A 17,638-nucleotide genomic window follows, 5' to 3' on the forward strand; every position below is an offset into this window, starting at 1 on the left:
TCTAACATCAGAGGTTTCCACCCAGACAGAGCTCCAGAAGGAGAATGCAGCTCTGCAGGGGGTGCCTGGGGCCTCTTGCTGAGGCCGGGACATTGGGAGACAGTCTTCTAGTCTGTGGGAGTTGTGTGCTCATTGAGGATCTGTGTCGCCAAGTTAAGAAGCTGTAGGAGGAGGTCAAAAGACTGTGTAGCATCAGAGATGGCAAGAAAGAGGTCAACCAGATCTTGAAGACTTCCATGATGGCAAATGCTGGAAGCTTATGACTTTTGGCACCAGCAGGAAGGCTCCTGCTCCACCTCAAAATTTGTAGACACAGGACAGAGTCAGTGCCCTCAGAGCTGACAAGGGCCTGGGAGCTTTTCCAGCAAAGCACTCAAGCCAGCTGGACCTGAGACATGCAGGGAAAACAGGAGGAAGCACCAAGAGGTAGTAGTGGGAGACACCCTGCTGCAGGGGATGGAGATCCCCATCTGCCAACCTGACCTGTCATCTAAGGAGGCTTGCTGCTTGCTGGAGTTTTGGATCCAGGATGCTGTTGCAAGACAGCCAAGGCTTGATGGGTTCTCTGACAAGGCCCTTGGCCAATTAAATGCCTTGGTTGAGACAAGTTTCTGGAACGCTGAACGTATATGACCAAAATTCAGATCTGACCAGGCTATAAAATGGGGACCCCGCTGGAGACCCTCTTTGAATGGTTCTCAGAGAAGCGGGTCTGTGATCAGAAGCCCTCCCCTTGGGACTGGGATGTCACTCAAGGAAACTTCCCAGGCTTGAGTGTCCTCACCTCCCCCTTGGTGAGTGAATACTTCTTCTGGATATCCTTGAGTGAGCCATCGCCCCTTTGGGTGAGCGATTACATCTTCTGGGTACCCTTGAGTGAGAGGCTTCCCCTTCAGTGAGTGAATGTGTGCACACTTTGGAGTCATCATTCTTATGCGTCGATGTCCTTCTGTGTTGTGTAGTAATAACTTCCCCAACTGGTACACCGAACCTATAGTTTGTTAAATGTTATCGGAGTGTTGTTTTGATTACCCCTATTGTCTCACTGGTTTTGGCTGTTTGGATTTGGTTATGAATTAGTTTGTTCAAGTTTATTACCCGTGTTAAGCTGCTTTGGTATACCTCCATAACAATCGGGAAGAGGTATAGGCTGTTCGGAAATTGATTTCTGTTTTGTAATGTGATTATCATTGTATATGTTTCAGGAATAGTACCTTCTCGACTGGCTTACTCATATATTTTTGAAAAGCTCATGTTATGAACTTTCACGCTGTATCATTAAATTATAATAGAAACTGTGTTTTTGACAAATTTTGGAGGTTTGAAGTTCAGATGTCAAAACAGCAATTTTGACAGATCTGCGAGTTCAAACATGGACGTAATGCAGCACAAGCTGCTCGAAACATCAATGAGGTATCTGGCCAGGGAAGTGTTAATGAACGGACTGTGGGACTTTGGTTCCAAAAATTTCGACGTGGCAATTTCGACCTTGAAGATCAAGAAGGCTGTGGACATCCTTCTGCTATTGATGACGAATTGAAGGCTCTGGGGGAAGCAGATACACGCACAACTGTTCGAGAACTTGCAAAAGAACTCGGGGTAAGCATGTCAACTGTTTCCGAGCATCTGAAGAAGATTGGAAAGACGAAGAAGCTCGACAAATGGGTGCCACACGAATTGAATGAGAATCACAGAAATTGCCGTTTTGAAGTGTCGTCTGTACTTCTTTTTCGCAACCAGAACGACCCGTTTCTCGACCGTATTGTGACGTGCGGCGAGAAATGGATGCTCTACGATAACCGGCGACGATCAGCTCAGTGGTTGGACCGCGATGAAGCTCTGCAGCACTTCCCAAAGCTGAATCTGCACCAGAAGAAGGTCCTGCTGACTGTCTGGTGGTTTGCTGCTGGTTGAATCCATCACAGCTTCCCGAATCCGGGTGAAACAGTCACGGCGGCGAAGTACGTCCAGCCAGTCAATGAAATGCACCAGAAACTGCAACGGCTGCACCCAGCACTGGTCAACAGAAAGGGTCCAATCCTTCTCCATGATAACCTGCGGCCACACGTTGCACTTTTGAAACTGCAACGGTTGAACGAGCTGGGCTACGCAACTCTGCCTCATCCACCGTACTCCCCAGACCCCTCGCCCACCGACTATCGCTTCTTCAAGCATCTCGACAGTTTCCTGTGCGGGAGACGCTACGGAAACCAAGGGGAGGCCAAAACTGCCTTCAATGACTTCATCGCCTCCAGAAGTCCAGAATTTTATGCCACTGGAGTAAATATGCTTGATTCTTGTTGGCAAAAATGTGTTGATTCTAATGGTTTTTATTTGGATTAATAAATTTTATTCTGAGCTGAGATCTGCCACTTCAAACATACAGGTTGAAATCGGCAATTAATTTCCTAACAGCCTATAAAAAATATTATGGCATTGTCCTACTGGTAAGCTAATTTTTACTTGCTTGATATTAATAGTTTCAGATTTCTGATCAAGTCTAACGTTAATTTCAGGAGCTCCTGAAGTCTGCTGAGAGCCATGAAATCGAAGCACGGCACCTCAGTGAAATTATTCCTTGGTGTCTGTCGAAACCAACACGGAGCTGGTATGTGGTACATGGGCACAGAGACACCTCCCTGCTCCCAGCAGCATCCAGCTGCAGCCCTGCACAACTCCTCTCCTTTTACTGTACATTAACGCTGAGTTTTTGGGAGCTGACGTTGTTACATGTATTAATTCTGGAGTTTGCTATTGATTGTTTGCTCCTGCGAGCAGCCTAACAAACCCTGCAGGTAAAAACCTATAAAATACCACGTTGTTCAGATGGAAGCTTGCGGGAGAGCTGAGCACGCACACGACCAATGTGATCAAGCAATGCCCGTTTATTACAACTAAGAAAGCCCTTTTATAATGTTCTCCCGCACATGTGAGTAACATGCAGTACAAGTCCTCAGGATTGGACAGTTAACTTAGCCCGCGCTTTAAACCTTCTTATGATTGGATAAAAAGTGCCACATCAGCCTTGCCAGGCAGCTGCCTTGTGGAACTTCCATCCCAACCCCTTCCGGGGGTTGTTTGTCTCATCGAGTTTCTCCCCCCTCATTCAGGGTCACATCCTTATCGCATTCTTGCTCGGCTGAGGCTCTTATCACTCTTGTTCTCAGGCAGGATTGCTCACATGACCATTCTCTCGCAGAAAGCCCTCTAGAATCCCAACATATCCCTCTTTTTGGTTTAGAGCAATCCAAATTCCTTGCAGGCCCTTTTGTGCTGAATGTCTAATACAAGAAACTAAGCACGGCAAAATAACAGCAAGCATGATAACTACAAGTATTACAACAGTTCCCCTTTGTAACAACTCCTTCAACCATCCTGTGATTCCCAATGAAGCAAACCATTCTGATAAGGGTGATGTTACAACAGTTAACTTCTTCAGGTTATCTTTCAGTTTTCTCAGATTCTTATAGATAGATACCGAATGGTCAGATAAATTCATACAGCACATTCCTTCAAACTCTTCACACCCATGCCCTCGTGCTAAAAGCAGAAAATCAATGGCAGCCCTATCTTGAAGTACAGCATGTCTAAGACTCTCGACATCCATAGCCAAATCACCTATTATATTTGATGTCAAGTTCATTTGTTTAGAAGTCCAACATGCAAGGCGAGTGACTAGTTGTAATGCCTTTTTGGTGCCAACTGGAGACACTAGGGGAGCAATAATATTTGCAGGGTTATTCCAAAATTGCACTCGATCATTACATCCAGGTCCTAGCTGGAACACTTGTCGTTTGGACCGATGGCGTTTTTATAAGTAAACAACGTTCTGTTAAAAAGATCAATCATGGTCGGCTCAAACATAGTTAACTTTCCCAAATAACATGGGCCCCCTATTGGGTTGGAAGGAATTCCAGGCCACGCTCTGTCCCCACAGATCAAGACAGTGTGGTCAGGTAAACGTAACGCACTGTGTTATCGCCCCAAGCATTGGAATACCGACATTTTGGGGGACAGTAATCGCCAGGTTGGTTCCCGGTATATGAAGGGTTGCTTGGTGACACTGTTGGGCTGACAGTCAGGGGTACATTACAATTAACTAAAGAGGCAGCTATTTCCCCACTCCCTTTAAACACGACTGCACCAAAGCTGGGTGGCATAGAGCCTAACAAATCTAACTCTTGTGGTTCAATCATGGTTTTGTTAAGACTCATAATGAGCTGACCTTGCCAAAAGGCTGTGGTGTCCACGCGCTGCTCTCCTGCTAAGCAAACATCTTGTTTTCCACAGTCCAGCTGCCTTATCTTCTTGCTACGCACGCAGTTTCTCAGCCCCTTGGCTTTGAAGGTGTTCTCCACACCAGTTAGAGCCTGTTGTTACAGTGAGGCCACTCGGTCTGGATCGCTCACAACATGTCCGTTGTTTTCTAACCATTCCACAAATCCCTCTTTTTGTTTTTGAGCGATCCAGACCCCTTTTATTGTTCGGTCCATCGTTTTCACAAAACACTTCCACACACAGCTTAACATCATTAAAAGATTACAATGACAATCAAAACTGTTATTCCATATAAACCCAAATCCTTTCACCATCCAGTAATTGGTAACATTTTAGCTGAATCATTATTAAATATTCTTCCTTCTTCAAGATGTAAACCTATCGTGTAAGCATCACTACAAACCCAAGTGTCATCTACTGGTACTGCTGAAGGAGTCACATTTTGCCATCCCAGCCAGACTGTCTGATTACACCAACCATGTGTCAGAGGATGTGTAAGGCCGATGCCTCCCAGATCGCCCCTTTCTTTGTTTTGTAGCGGCACCTGCAGACTTGTTTGAGAGCTGTATCAATCAGGGCTTAGACAAACTTCAAAAAACATAGCGTACTTAGAATAGTTCCACAGAAGGCTAAAACAACACAGCAGTTACAATTACTAGTTAAAAGGTAAGCCAATTTCACTACCTATAATTAAGGGATATGACTAAATTCTACAAAAACAAACAGGATTAGTTTTGTGCTGGGCCTTAGTTTTCCAGGTGTTTCCACCTGGATTAGCTTCACTGTTGGTGCCCTGGATTTCAGAAGGGCTCTGCATTGTGGCGTGGCAGGGAGCAGAGCTTCCCGTGTCGCTGTGACGTGGACCAAGGCAGTTGGGGAGGCTGCAGCTGCCTTCCCTGGAAAATGAGCCACTGGCTTTGGGGTGACACAGCATCAAGCAACAATCTCTTGTTGTGGGAAGGTTAGATCAAAGCAGAGGGTGGGCTCTTTGTGACAGGTCAGCTCCGTACCGCTTCAGCTACTTCTGTTGCACATCTCAGCCCGATAATGTCCTCGTAGTCGGGTGACAGTGCATTTGGCCAGGTGCATCCTCTCCGCTGTTCTCCTCCTGCTGAGTAGGAGAGCAGCTAGGTGGGTGGCTGGCAGGAAACTCAGGGCTTGAGGCTCCATAGCTGAGGGTTTGGAGGAAGGGTGAAGTTATAGAGATAACACTAATAATCACTCAAAGCAGGAAATTCCTCAGCTTTTTGGATCTTGCCTAAAAAGGAAAAAAAAAAAAAATTCCCAGCCTGCTGGTTGATGCTGAATTTTTTTTGCTTCAAAAGATTAATGGATGAGTCAGGCTTTGCAAGATTTGAACTTCTTTCAAAGAGCTGTGAAGTATTTCAAACCTGCCTGTTGGGCTGCAGCTCTGTGCTGGGGTTCATCAGATCAGAAGCGAGGCCTCGTGTTCCGCGAGATGTAACGGTACGTTGGATTCGTAACGGCTCGGTGCTGCCTTTGGACTGCTTCCAGTTCACCTGCTCGCAGCCTCTCTTAGCAGAGAAATGAGGGGCTGGACTCCAGGCAGCTCAAGTAGGCAATTTGAAATGGGATCGGGTGCCTTTCATTTATTTTTCTTTCCTGAAAGATGTGGAATTGGTGTTGATCCAGCCTAGCAGGCGGGTTGGAACGCAGGTCTGTGAGTAAGCAGGCTCGGTAATGTAATGGTGTTCTCCTTACTACTTATCTGCTGTTTAGAACCTTGATATTCCTTCATTTTCCAGCGCTGCTGGGCTAACTGTGAAACGTGAAGAACAACCAGAAGTTGTAGAACCCAAACCTGCAAAGAAACCTCCAAAAGAGTCAAGACTTATTAAAGAAGCATCCTTAATAACTGCAGAAGAATTTGAAAGTCTTCCTGCGTAAGTAAATAATGGCTTTTCTGAGCCCCTGTTGTGCCAGGCTGGGGGGCAAACGTGGGTCTGGGAAAGGGAGCTCTTGCACAACTGAGACTCACAGCGATGTTTTGAGATTTTAGATGTTCCACGGGGTGAAACATCATGAGATGATAACTCCAAACAGTTTATATGGGCTACTGGCAAACCTGAAAATGAACGGAACAGAGCTAATCGGGTTCTTTTTTATGTATCTGTTGGGAAGACCAGAACTAATCAGTTCAACCCCAAACCTCTTACCTCAAAAGTCACTTTAATTGTATGAACAGAAACATATTGGCTAATAGATGGGTTCTCTTCTTGTTTTGAGAACTGGCATTTAAAAAAAAGAAAGCCATCTTCTCATAAGATGGAAGGTATGGTTACACTCAAAAGGAAAACTAATTCTAAATGCTGTTTTTATTTCACCCAACTATTGCTTTCTGAAAAAATCAAGTCTTGACTGATCAATCTGTTCTGAGACAGGAAAAGAAATCAGACTTGTTAAAAAATATCCACTGAAATATCCCACATTTCTGGAATAGAAGGCTGTGGAGTTTTGTCCCCTACCGTCAGGATCTGATTAATAGGAATCTTTGTCTGAAGCCTGTCATGTAGGAATAACTTGTCTTAAATGACAGTTTGGGGCCAAGGACTAATATTTCTGTGAAAAGGGGAAAATGCCTTAATGCCTAGTGCTGAATTGTTATCTGAACTCTAGATTCAGTGTGTTCCCTGACAACACTTGTTTCAGTAAGATTTTTTTTTTTTTTAAATTTGAAAGCCTCAAGTAAAACACATTCATCTTTCCTACAGCTTTCCAGATTTTCAGGTGAGCAACATCTGGGTTTTTTCCCAAATTGCTCAAGGTGCCTGATGGTCGAGCTAATGGCTCTTTTGGTTATTTCTGAAAAGTGTGTGCACCTGATGTTTTTATTCTGCAGATCACCCCTAGCATTTGGTGGATTTACTTCCTTCAGTACTTCTGATAAAATTTTGGAAAATTAAAGCTGGAGCATGGGAGGTTTTGGTCTTTATCTCTGCTAAGACAAGAGAAGTAGACCTAGAGCATTCCAGCTGCCTGTTTTAACCTCCAGTTAAAGCTCCATCTTCCCCGCTAGCCCCTTGAAGTGTTGCATTATCCTTGAGAGTGGAAGGTTTTTCCACCGCTCTTCATGGCTGGCTGGATCCTCTTCTATTCATCTCTGGTTTATAAAAAGGTTGTGTCTTAGACTGTGCTTGTGGGGCTGTAGAAATATTTTTGAGATGAGAAAAGCATGTTTGTTCTGTGGAGGAAGACTTAGACAAATTTAAATAGCTCCATCAATCTTGCATGTTTTTTTCCTTTCCTGTTGCCTGGCAGTGTTGTAATACAAGACTGGCGGAGGCTGCGAAGCTTGTGATTTCACATGCTATTGAACCGAGTCGAAGCAGCAAATGTTTATGACCCAGATTTTCTCAGGCTTAACATCTTCCCTGAGAAGAATGAGAATGAGGTGCATATCCCAGTTCTCCAGGTCGACACTGGTTCTGATGTGGGATCCCTTTATACCTGCTGGCAACAGTAATGCGGGAAACGGCTGCTTGGACACGGCTTTGCTCCCAGAGCTGCCTGGCTCTGCTGGGACAGGCCTGTGCCTATCCTAAGCCTGTCTGAGGGACTTAACAAAGCGCAACTGCGCGTAGGCATCGTGGATGCGTCTCAATCCCACAGCAGCTGGGTACGGTGGGGTTTGCATCTGGGAGTCTCACTCCTCTCTCCCTTCCTCCTGCAGCTGTGGCAGCCCGTAACTGAAAAATTGATGTGCTTTCACTCCCTTTGTGCTGGGCGTGGAGGAGACTCTGTCCCTAACACCGTTAGGGCACAAAAAGGGATATACAGTCTTCAGTAACTTCCTGTTTTTTTAGAACTCTGCAGCAGGTATTTAACAAAGGCACGTGCTGTGTTAAGGTGCAGGTATGGAGCACCTCGATCAAATAGAACACTGGTGCAGTGAAAAACTTGCAAATTATCCGAGTCTTCAAATCCGTTGTGAAAAGGCCATTTTTGGGGGAGGAGGAAGGGAGAAATTGCACAGTAGATGTCTTGGTTAACTTTGAATTCAAAGCAAAAGAAGGTGCTTGCTTTATTCTGTCTCTAGAATTCTTGCTGCTTACGATATTTTTAGAATCTGCACGCTCATTATAACTCTAAAGTCTCAGGAGATGGTAACTTGGAGGGGAATAGATGTTTCTTTTAGCCTAAAGGTTTTTGAGGGAGCAGGGTTGGCCTTTAGGAGATTTATCAGGTATATACCACTGGAAAGGAGATAAATTGATGTTTTCTCTGAGGAACAAAACACTGTGCTTTGGTTTTCATACCTATGGAAAAAAAATTTTGGAAAGGGCTTCTGTGGATTAAAAAAAGAAATTGGGTCACTCTGTTTTTGTTTTTGTTTTTTTAAATGTAGTTCTGAATGTTTTTGCTTTTGGTGTAGTGAAGCAGAGTTTAATGTTATTTTAACTCTAAACGAAATGGATGACGATGGAACTAATCAACTTTGTATTTTTATATTAGGGTATGTATGGAGTAAAGTAAATGTCAGCATTTATGGGTTTGCTGGCCACGGCTGGGTAGAAACATGAGAAGACTGTGGAACAGCTGGAGGTTTTATGATCCTTACGGTTATACACTGAAGAAAAATTCTGGTTGCTTTTGACAGAATTTAGTTTCAGATTAAGGCGCCTACATTTCAGTGTCTGTGACGCGGGTGTCTCCACACACCCCGTGTGCCCCCACTCCTGCTCTTGTTGCTGAACACCTGGTTAGTGCAGTTGGCTGCACGACCCAGACTGGTAGCCCGGGGACTCGAAAGGTTCTGTGATCCCCTCAGGTTAAATTCAAGTGAAACGACACCAAATGATTGGTTAAAATGTTTTGCTTGTGGTAGAAAATAAATTAAACTTGGAAAAAGATAATAGGCAATGGGGTCTCTTATAAATTTATAAAAATTTAAAAAAGGAAAGGAAAGAAAAAGAAAGGAGAGAAAGAGAGTCAAAGAATCTGGATCACCACCCCTGGATCCAGCGCTGTCTCAGGTCTGGGAATCTTGGGTGGTGGGTGCACACCCAGCAAAGTTTCTGTTGCATTTTGAGTTGATTGTATCAGCTGATTTGCATACTAGATGAGGAGGGGCGGGTATTGCACCAACTCATTTCCAGGAGAGAGGAGGAGAAGGTGGAGCAGGGGTTCTGTGTGTGCGTTGAGGGGCAATGGGGTACATGAACCCTTTTGCCCAATTGAGTCGGTGGTCACAATCTCCCCCCACCACCTTGACATTCCCCTCAGGTTTTGTTCCTTGGGCAGTTATAGCTCCATCTGGTGTTGGTTGTTTATCTCTCTTCCCACTCTTTTAGCTCTTCCTCAAGGCTAGAGTCGTAAATTAAGGTGTAGGCCTTACCCTGAACATTTGGTTTTACTCACTCTACGTCTCCTTCCCTCGAGGTTTATCTGGGGAATGTGGCTGTACAACTGCCGGGGAGCGGAGCCGTGCACCCTTCGATACCCCCTGCGCTTCCCTGGGCAGATAATTCCTCCCTCAGACTGACCACAAAGGCCACGACTTGTCCTTGAGGTTTTCTGTGTCGGTGAACGTTTGAGGCGTGAACTCCTTCATTTCCTCGCACTGGTGAAACCAGAAAACAGCCCCGCTCCCTCGCTGCTCGTGGCGTGTTTCAGTTGCCCGTGCAGAGCTGTCTGGTGCCATTGCAGATGCCTCAGTGAGCACTGGCTGATCTTTAGGAACTGAATTTTCTGTAAGCGCCAGCATATCTGCTACCCCCTGCGCATGTCGTGGATGCCTGAGAGCCTCTCGGAGACCGCTCATACTTTGGTTTATGCAACCGAATTCTGTTTTTCTGTTTCTGCTTCCTTCTCTTGGCTTTATTAAGTGTCTTCACTGTATGAATTGGTAATTGGAGCACAGAAGCTCTAACGTGGGTGTTTTATACCTCTGGCCTTAGTCTTCATTGCTCTGCACATACCCCAAGACTTTAAGTCAGGTAAAGGAGACAGAGAAACAAATAGCAGTTAATGTGTTCTGCCCTTGGGCCACAACAACCCCCAGCAGGGCTACAGGCCTGGGGAGGAGTGGCTGGAGAGCTGCTGGTCAGAGAGGGACTGGGGGGGGTGAGAATGAGCCAGAGTGTGCCCAGGGGGCCAAGGAGGGCAATGGCATCCTGGCTTGTGTCAGCACTGGCGTGGCCAGCAGGGACAGGGAAGGGACCTGAGCCCTGGTCTCGGCACTGGGGAGGCCGCCCCTCGCTGAGGGGGTTCAGTGTTGGGCCCCTCACCCCAAAAAGGCCATTGAATGACTCGAGCGTGGCCAGAGAAGGGCAACGGAGCTGGGGCAGGGTCTGGAGCACAGGTCTGCTGGGGAGCGGCTGGGGGAACTGGGGGGGTTCAGTCTGGAGAAGAGGAGGCTGAGGGGAGACCTCCTGGCCCTCTGCAACTCCCTGCCAGGAGGGGGCAGAGAGGGGGGATGAGTCTCTGGAGCCAAGGCCCCAGCGCCAGGCCCCGAGGGAATGGCCTCAAGCTGCCCAGGGCAGGGTCAGGCTGGCTCTGAGGAAGGATTTCTGTGCAGAAGGGGCTGTTGGGCCTTGGAATGGGCTGCCCAGGGCAGGGGGGAGTCCCCGGGATCCCTGGGGGGGTTGAAGAGTCGGGCTGAGGCAGCGCTGAGGGATCTGGGGGAGTTGGGAACGGTCAGGGGGAGGGTCATGGTTGGGCTGGAGGAGCCCCAAGGGCTTTTCCTGCCTCGATGATTCCGTGATTCTATGTGATTCTGTGACACTATTCTCTTGTGGTGACTTTCTCTTGGCATTTTGTCGCAGGCATTTGAAATGCTTTTGACTCCGGTCAAGGCCTTGGTGTCTTAGAAAGACTTGATAATGAGAATTTCCTTGTAGAAGTAGTTAATCAAGTGTGAGAAGGGTTGGGCTGCCAGCTCCAACGCAGGACCTTCACACGTTGTTTTCTGAGAGAGACAGGGAGGATGCTGGTTAATCTTTTTTCTTGCATTTTCTTAATTAGTGAAGAATTATTCTTTTCCAAATCTGAAGGAAGTCAAGGCAATGGTGGGCTGCATAGCTCTGGTGTATGCAGGGCTCCATCTGTTTGTTCACAGAAGGCCAACTCCGGAACTGGAGTGCCTGTTGCCAGAACATCTTCAGTCCAGCAGCTTATTTCAAGCACTGCAGGACAATTACTCGGGATGCAGGTTCTGCTGTTACTCAGCTGTGTTCTGTGGTTGAAACGCTGAAGTGTGATGCCTTTCCTCCATAAAGCTCTACTACCATCTTTAAGCAGACCCTGAGCATCTCTCTGGTTTTGCTCAGGTCGTTGTTGCTAAGAGCAGAACATCTGTGGGTGGAAGGACACATGGAAGGACATTTTGTGGGAGGAAGAACGTTCCTCCTCAAAGAGAAGTTGACTGTTAGGCATCAGGAATTGTCAAGACGTGGTGTCAGGTGACTTTCTACTAGCCACATCTTCTGACACGTCTGTGGAATGTCTCATGTCTGGCCCTGGGTGGTTTTTGGGACCTCTGCAGACTTTACATTGCGATAGAGGAGCCTGGGGGGTTGAGAGTCATCAGTAGATAGCGCTGAGAATGGCAGGAGCTCGCCGAGCGAGGCCTGGGGATGATGCAGGGCAGTTGAACTTCATGGGGGAGGTGGGTAATTCTTCTTTCAGTTAACAAACTAAAAAAATTAGAACAAAGCTCCTGAGGGAGTGTGAGGCCATCCTACCCCTGATGGTGTTTTTTCCTCAGTGTGTGGAATTGTGAAGAAGTTATATTGTTCCTTGTGAGATGTTAATTGTATCCCGCAACTTTGTCACTTCTGCATTTGTTTTCCAGGTACTTTTTTTGTGGTGGAAGCCGATATTGGTGAGTTCACCCAACTGAAAGTGGACAAGCGTTTCCACGCCATCGTCACTGTCCTACGCCACTGCCACAGAGTGAGGGAAATTCGGGGCGTGGGCCGTGTCCGTTATGTCATCTCCTAACGAGCTTGCCATCGAGCCCCACCCAGCTCCTCGCTTCTCCCAGCAACCGGGAATTTTGGAAATTGCTGGACTTCCAGCATTGCTTTTCCCCCCTGCTAGGAATAAAGTTTGTAATTAAGCAAAGCAGTGGCCACTTCACCCATTCTTTAAAGCCCCCTGAATGTAAAAAACCCAGTTTGTTTTCCCTTGCCCTGGTGCATTGGGTGGACCCTCCCCGCTCTCACTCCATGGGGCTGAGAGCAAATAATCTGGCAGCCCAACACCGGGTGCTTGGGGGCTGGGAGGTGCCATGGCAACATCTCTGGCAGGAGCTGGTTGGGTATGAATGAATAAATGAAAATTTAAACAGCCTGTGATGCGGAGAGCGAGCCCCGGCCTGGGACCTGTGGTTTATTAATAAAGAGCAGCAAAGGGATGTCTCTGTGCCTGTGGGTGCCTGGGGCTGGACTGGCTCTAGGGCTCCTCCATCCCAGCCCGGCCCCGGGCGGCTCATCCCTCCCTCCTGGAGGGCTTTTGGGGCTTTTGAGACACTTTGGCTGCTCCGTCACCCTCAGTGACGTGCTCATGGGTTTCCTCCTGCTTCGGCTTGGGCTGAGCTCTCTTTGTCAGGCGCTTACATGAGATTCTCAGTGTTTCCCACTAGCAAACGGTCACAAATGCCTTGAAGTTATTAACATTTTTGTGCTGTGATGTCAACCAGGAGGGCTTGGGTTGTAATTACGCCTGAATCTTAATGCCTGGCGTGGTTCCTAAGCATGGATTAGTAGTGTTATCCCTATTGTACAGAAGGAAAATGAGTCCTTAGGGTCTTCACTTACTTCCATGAGCTGAAGGTGGAGATGGCAGCGCGAAGCGCTTCCTTCCTGCCCCCACCTCCCCACGCTCCCCCCAGCTCTCACCTTGCAAATCCCTTTCTGAGAAGCGATGCCTTTTGCTTACTGACTTGCCAAGCTCCGTGCTAAACCCACTTGGCTTCACCTTTGCCCCTCCGACTTGGGAGTTCTCGATCTTTTCTCCCTTAAGAGAAAGAAACCTCTCCTAATATCCAGCTTAATTCCAGTCATGGCTGAGAAAAACCTCTTGTGCTTGTGCCTGGCCTTGGGATGTGCTGAGTCCAAGCTCTGGCCCTGTGTTTCACCCCCTTGAAGCTGAATCCCACTCTCCTTCCCTGTCCTGGCTTCTCCTCAGCTGGCGATGCCAATGCCAGAACCTGCCAGGAATCTGCCTTTCCCCCTCTGCTCCACAGGGTTTGGTGACACCATTCTAGGGCCAAACATTAGAGCCTCAGCTCCTGGTCACAGACACCAGGCTGAAAGGAGTGAATCTCCCCCCAGCATCGTTCCGTTAGCAATGCTTTGCAGCTTTTCCTTTGGGCCTTTATCTAAGCACAGGGGATGTGCATTTTTTGTGACTCTGGGGGCTTTTTCTCCGTCTTGGGACGCTTCTGGTTGTGGTTGTCTGTGCCCAGAAGTAGGAAAGAAATGGGAAACTTCACTGTCTCCATGGCTCCCTATGTCCCAATCCCCTGAAGATTCCCTTCAGGAATCCGGTGCAGGAGCCATTCCCCATGGGAAGCCACGTGTGTCCGTGTTTCTCCCACCTGCACATCAGTTTTACTCCCTTGCGTGTTATTTTTCAGCCCCGTGACCATATTATTTCTTAACCCTGGGAAGCTCACCTGAAAATGGAGAGCGTAGGAGAGATGCTCTACAAAGTAGTATTAAAAAAATCAGAAAACGCTGCAAAACACCCTTTTGTTTCAAGGTGGGAGCACGCTGTGCGGAGGTGGTGGGGAATGCAGCGCGGCTGGGCTTTGCGGAGCCGACTTTCGGAGCAGATCAAGATCAAATCGCAGGCTTTTGCAGGCTGTGCTCAGCAAAGGTGGTAGCGCAGGCTTTTTGAAACCGGTTTCAGTATTTGATCTGCCTTCAGCTGGGATATTTTCATCCTGTCAAGCTTTTTGGCATTGCAGGGAGAAGCCGGGCTGTGTGAAAGTGGCTGGGGAAGATATTTCATATATTTTCCAACTATACAAAATATCATTTCAAGGCACAAAGAGCGCAGAGGGACCATCTAACCCTGGTGCGGGGTGATACAAAAGTTCCACCAAACTTCTCCTCGCCCCCAAAGCACCAGAGAGGGAATGAGCTGAAACGCCGGTTCCTCTCGGCACCCACGTCTGGGGGACGATGCCTGGAAGGGGACGTGGGTGGTGGTGGCAGCACTGGCTGATTGTCACGACCTGGCCTGGGAGCCCAGGGAGTCGTAACGGTTGGTTCTGTGATCCCCTCGGGGTAAATTAAGGTGAAACGACACCAAATGACCGGTGAAAATGTTTCACTTGCAGTAGAAAACAATTTAAACTTGGAAAAGGATAATAAGCAATGGGGTGTCTTATAAATCTATAAGAAGGGGAGAGGAGAAAGGAAAAGGGAGAGGAGGGGAGAGGGTCTGGATCACCCCCCCTGGATCCAGCCTTGTCTCAGGCCCATTAACCTTGGGTGGTGGGTGCACACCCAGCGAAGTTTTAAATTCATCTTATCAGCCGATTTGCATCCTTTGTTGTTGTTTTTTTTTTTCTCGGTTCCCAGAATTTTGCTGACTTGCTGCTTCCTGAGGCATTCCTGGGGCAGAAATGCTCACCTCTTACCAGCTGGTGTCACCTCTTCAGTGGTGAAGGATGAAGTCATGAGCAAGGCCTGCACGGGGTCTGGCTTACACAGAGAGCCACAAAGTATCGGGCTTAAACAACAGAGCCAGGGATCGGCGGGCCTTGGGCTTGAGGGGAAGCGTTTGGTTTCACTCAGTCCGTGTCCCCCCCTTTGAGGTTTATCTCAGGAGTTTGATGGTACAACTGCAGGGCAGCGGGGGGGTGCATCCTTCCACACACTCCCGCTTCCTCAGGTGACATTCCTGAGACTCATCCAAGGCCACAGCTGGTCCTTGAGGTTTTCTGTGTCAGTGAATGTTTGAGCATCGATTCCTTACGCTGCCAGGGGCGTTTCTTGCAAAGGTGCTTCAGAAATGCTGACTCATGACTTTTATTCCTGTTTTCTGAACGCGGAGGCAGGCAAGAGAATCCTCAACGACCAAGTCTCCAGCCCGACCACTTCATTTTCTTAACTGGGCTGAGGGGACAAGATGTTGCACCAAACGTCACCCAGCTCCAGCCACTGAAGGCTTTCTTACTCCAAATCCTCCCTGTTCTGACTCAAAAGCATGTCCTGGTCTTCCAAGCCCTTGACCCTTTTTTTTTTTTTTTTTCTCCAGACACGTGCTGACAGCAGCCATTTGAAATCTGGTCTGTATTTCCAAGTGACTTCTCCGTTCTAAAGCCGGGATTGTTTTGCTCTGGCTCTTCTTGCTGGGCCTAATATCACCTGAAGGGGTCAATTAGCAGGATTAGCTTGATTAATGGCAGAGCCCAGGCAGAAAACCCCTCAGCCTGTTCAAGTCATCTTGACCGTGGGAGCATTTATAGACTTTTATTATTTTATATATTGCAGAGAGGCTGGGGCTGGGCTCTGCTCCCAGGGGATCAGGGACAGGACAAGAGGGAACGGCTGGAAACTGCCCCAGGGGAGGGTCAGGCTGGGCAGGAGGAGAAAATGTTTCCCAGCAAGAGTGGTCCGAGAGTGGAACAGGCTGCCCAGGGAGGGGGGAGTCCCCATCCCTGGGGGGGTTTCAGGGCCGTTGGGATGAGCTGTGGGGGATGTGGGGTAGGGGAGAACTTTGTAGAGTCGGGCTGAGGGTTGGACTCGATGATCCCGAGGGGCTTTTCCAACCTGAAGGATTCTGGGATTCTTTCTTGCTGCAGCCAAGCTTTTGTCTCAGCTGTTTATGGGAGCACACAATCCCCAAACACACAGACAATGTACAAATAGGGCATGGAGTTCCTCAGCTGATGAGATACATAAATTTTTCTGGCTGAAAAATATCAAATTATAGATCAATCTGTTTCACCTATCTTGGAGGTCTCTTCTGAAATTCTGAAGCACCTTCCTCCTCCTCCTCCTCCTCCTCCTCACGCGTTCTCTTTGACACTGGTGATCTTTAGCAGCGGTGACGCCGAGGTTTGACGTTTGCTGTCTTCTGCGCCTTCTGCGCGTTGTCCTGCCTGAAGGTCTCTTGCAGCGCTGACCTTCAGCATTGAGGAACTGAAGGAGTTCACGTCTCAAACGTTCACCGACACAGAAAACCTCAAGGACAAGTCGTGGCCTTTGTGGTCAGTCTGAGGGAGGAATTATCTGCCCAGGGAAGCGCAGGGGGTATCGAAGGGTGCACGGCTCCGCTCCCCGGCAGTTGTACAGCCACATTCCCCAGATAAACCTCGAGGGAAGGAGACGTAGAGTGAGTAAAACCAAATGTTCAGGGTAAGGCCTACACCTTAATTTACGACTCTAGCCTTGAGGAAGAGCTAAAAGAGTGGGAAGAGAGATAAACAACCAACACCAGATGGAGCTATAACTGCCCAAGGAACAAAACCTGAGGGGAATGTCAAGGTGGTGGGGGGAGATTGTGACCACCGACTCAATTGGGCAAAAGGGTTCATGTACCCCATTGCCCCTCAACGCACACACAGAACCCCTGCTCCACCTTCTCCTCCTCTCTCCTGGAAATGAGTTGGTGCAATACCCGCCCCTCCTCATCTAGTATGCAAATCAGCTGATACAATCAACTTAAAAGGCAACAGAAACTTTGCTGGGTGTGCACCCACCACCCAAGATTCCCAGACCTGAGACAACGCTGGATCCAGGGGTGGTGATCCAGATTCTTTGACTCTTTCTCTCCTTTCTTTTTCTTTTCTTTCCTTCCTTATAGATTTATAACAGACCCCATTGCCTATTATCCTTTTCCAAGTTTAAATTTTGTTCTACCACAAGCAAAACATTTTAACCAATCGTTTGGTGTCATTTCACCTTAATTTAACCCAAGGGGATCACAGAACCTTTTACAACTCCCTGGGCTCCCAGTCCAGGTACAACAGTGTCCCAGCTGGTTATTCTCGTTTTGTTTCAGCTGGAAACACCTTCCCCATCTCGTAGGTTTGTGAGGACCAGGGACATCAAACCACTGCTGAAAAGCCTTCCGAGCTCTGCGTGACCATGTGGGCCGGGGCTGATGTGTCCTTCAACTCACAGAAAAGCAGCCCAGGCTGCTCCAGGGCCTTTCCCGGGCATGAACCCCAGTGCGTGTCACAGAACAGGTGTCCTGGTGAAATCACACGGTCCTTGTGTTTTCTTGGGGACCACCACGAGGAAAAACACTGGTGTAGGAGCCGCAGGCTGAGGGGTAGAGCCCTGAGCTCTGCTTCTCACCCTGGCACGGTGAAACCTTTGCCAGTGACCCCCTAAGAAAGGAGAGGATGGGAGAAAAGGCTCCGCACATCCCCACCAGT

General features: G+C 48.0%; 1 pseudogene; it reads left to right on the forward strand.

Annotated features, from left to right (window-relative positions):
* The first annotated feature begins 662 nt into the window (after positions 1 to 662).
* LOC141973187 (histone-lysine N-methyltransferase SETMAR-like) lies at positions 663 to 2,343 on the forward strand (annotated as a pseudogene).
* Positions 2,344 to 17,638: the final 15,295 nt, after the last annotated feature.

Source organism: Athene noctua, chromosome Z (assembly GCF_965140245.1).
Source record: "Athene noctua chromosome Z, bAthNoc1.hap1.1, whole genome shotgun sequence".
Classification (NCBI taxonomy): domain Eukaryota; kingdom Metazoa; phylum Chordata; class Aves; order Strigiformes; family Strigidae; genus Athene; species Athene noctua.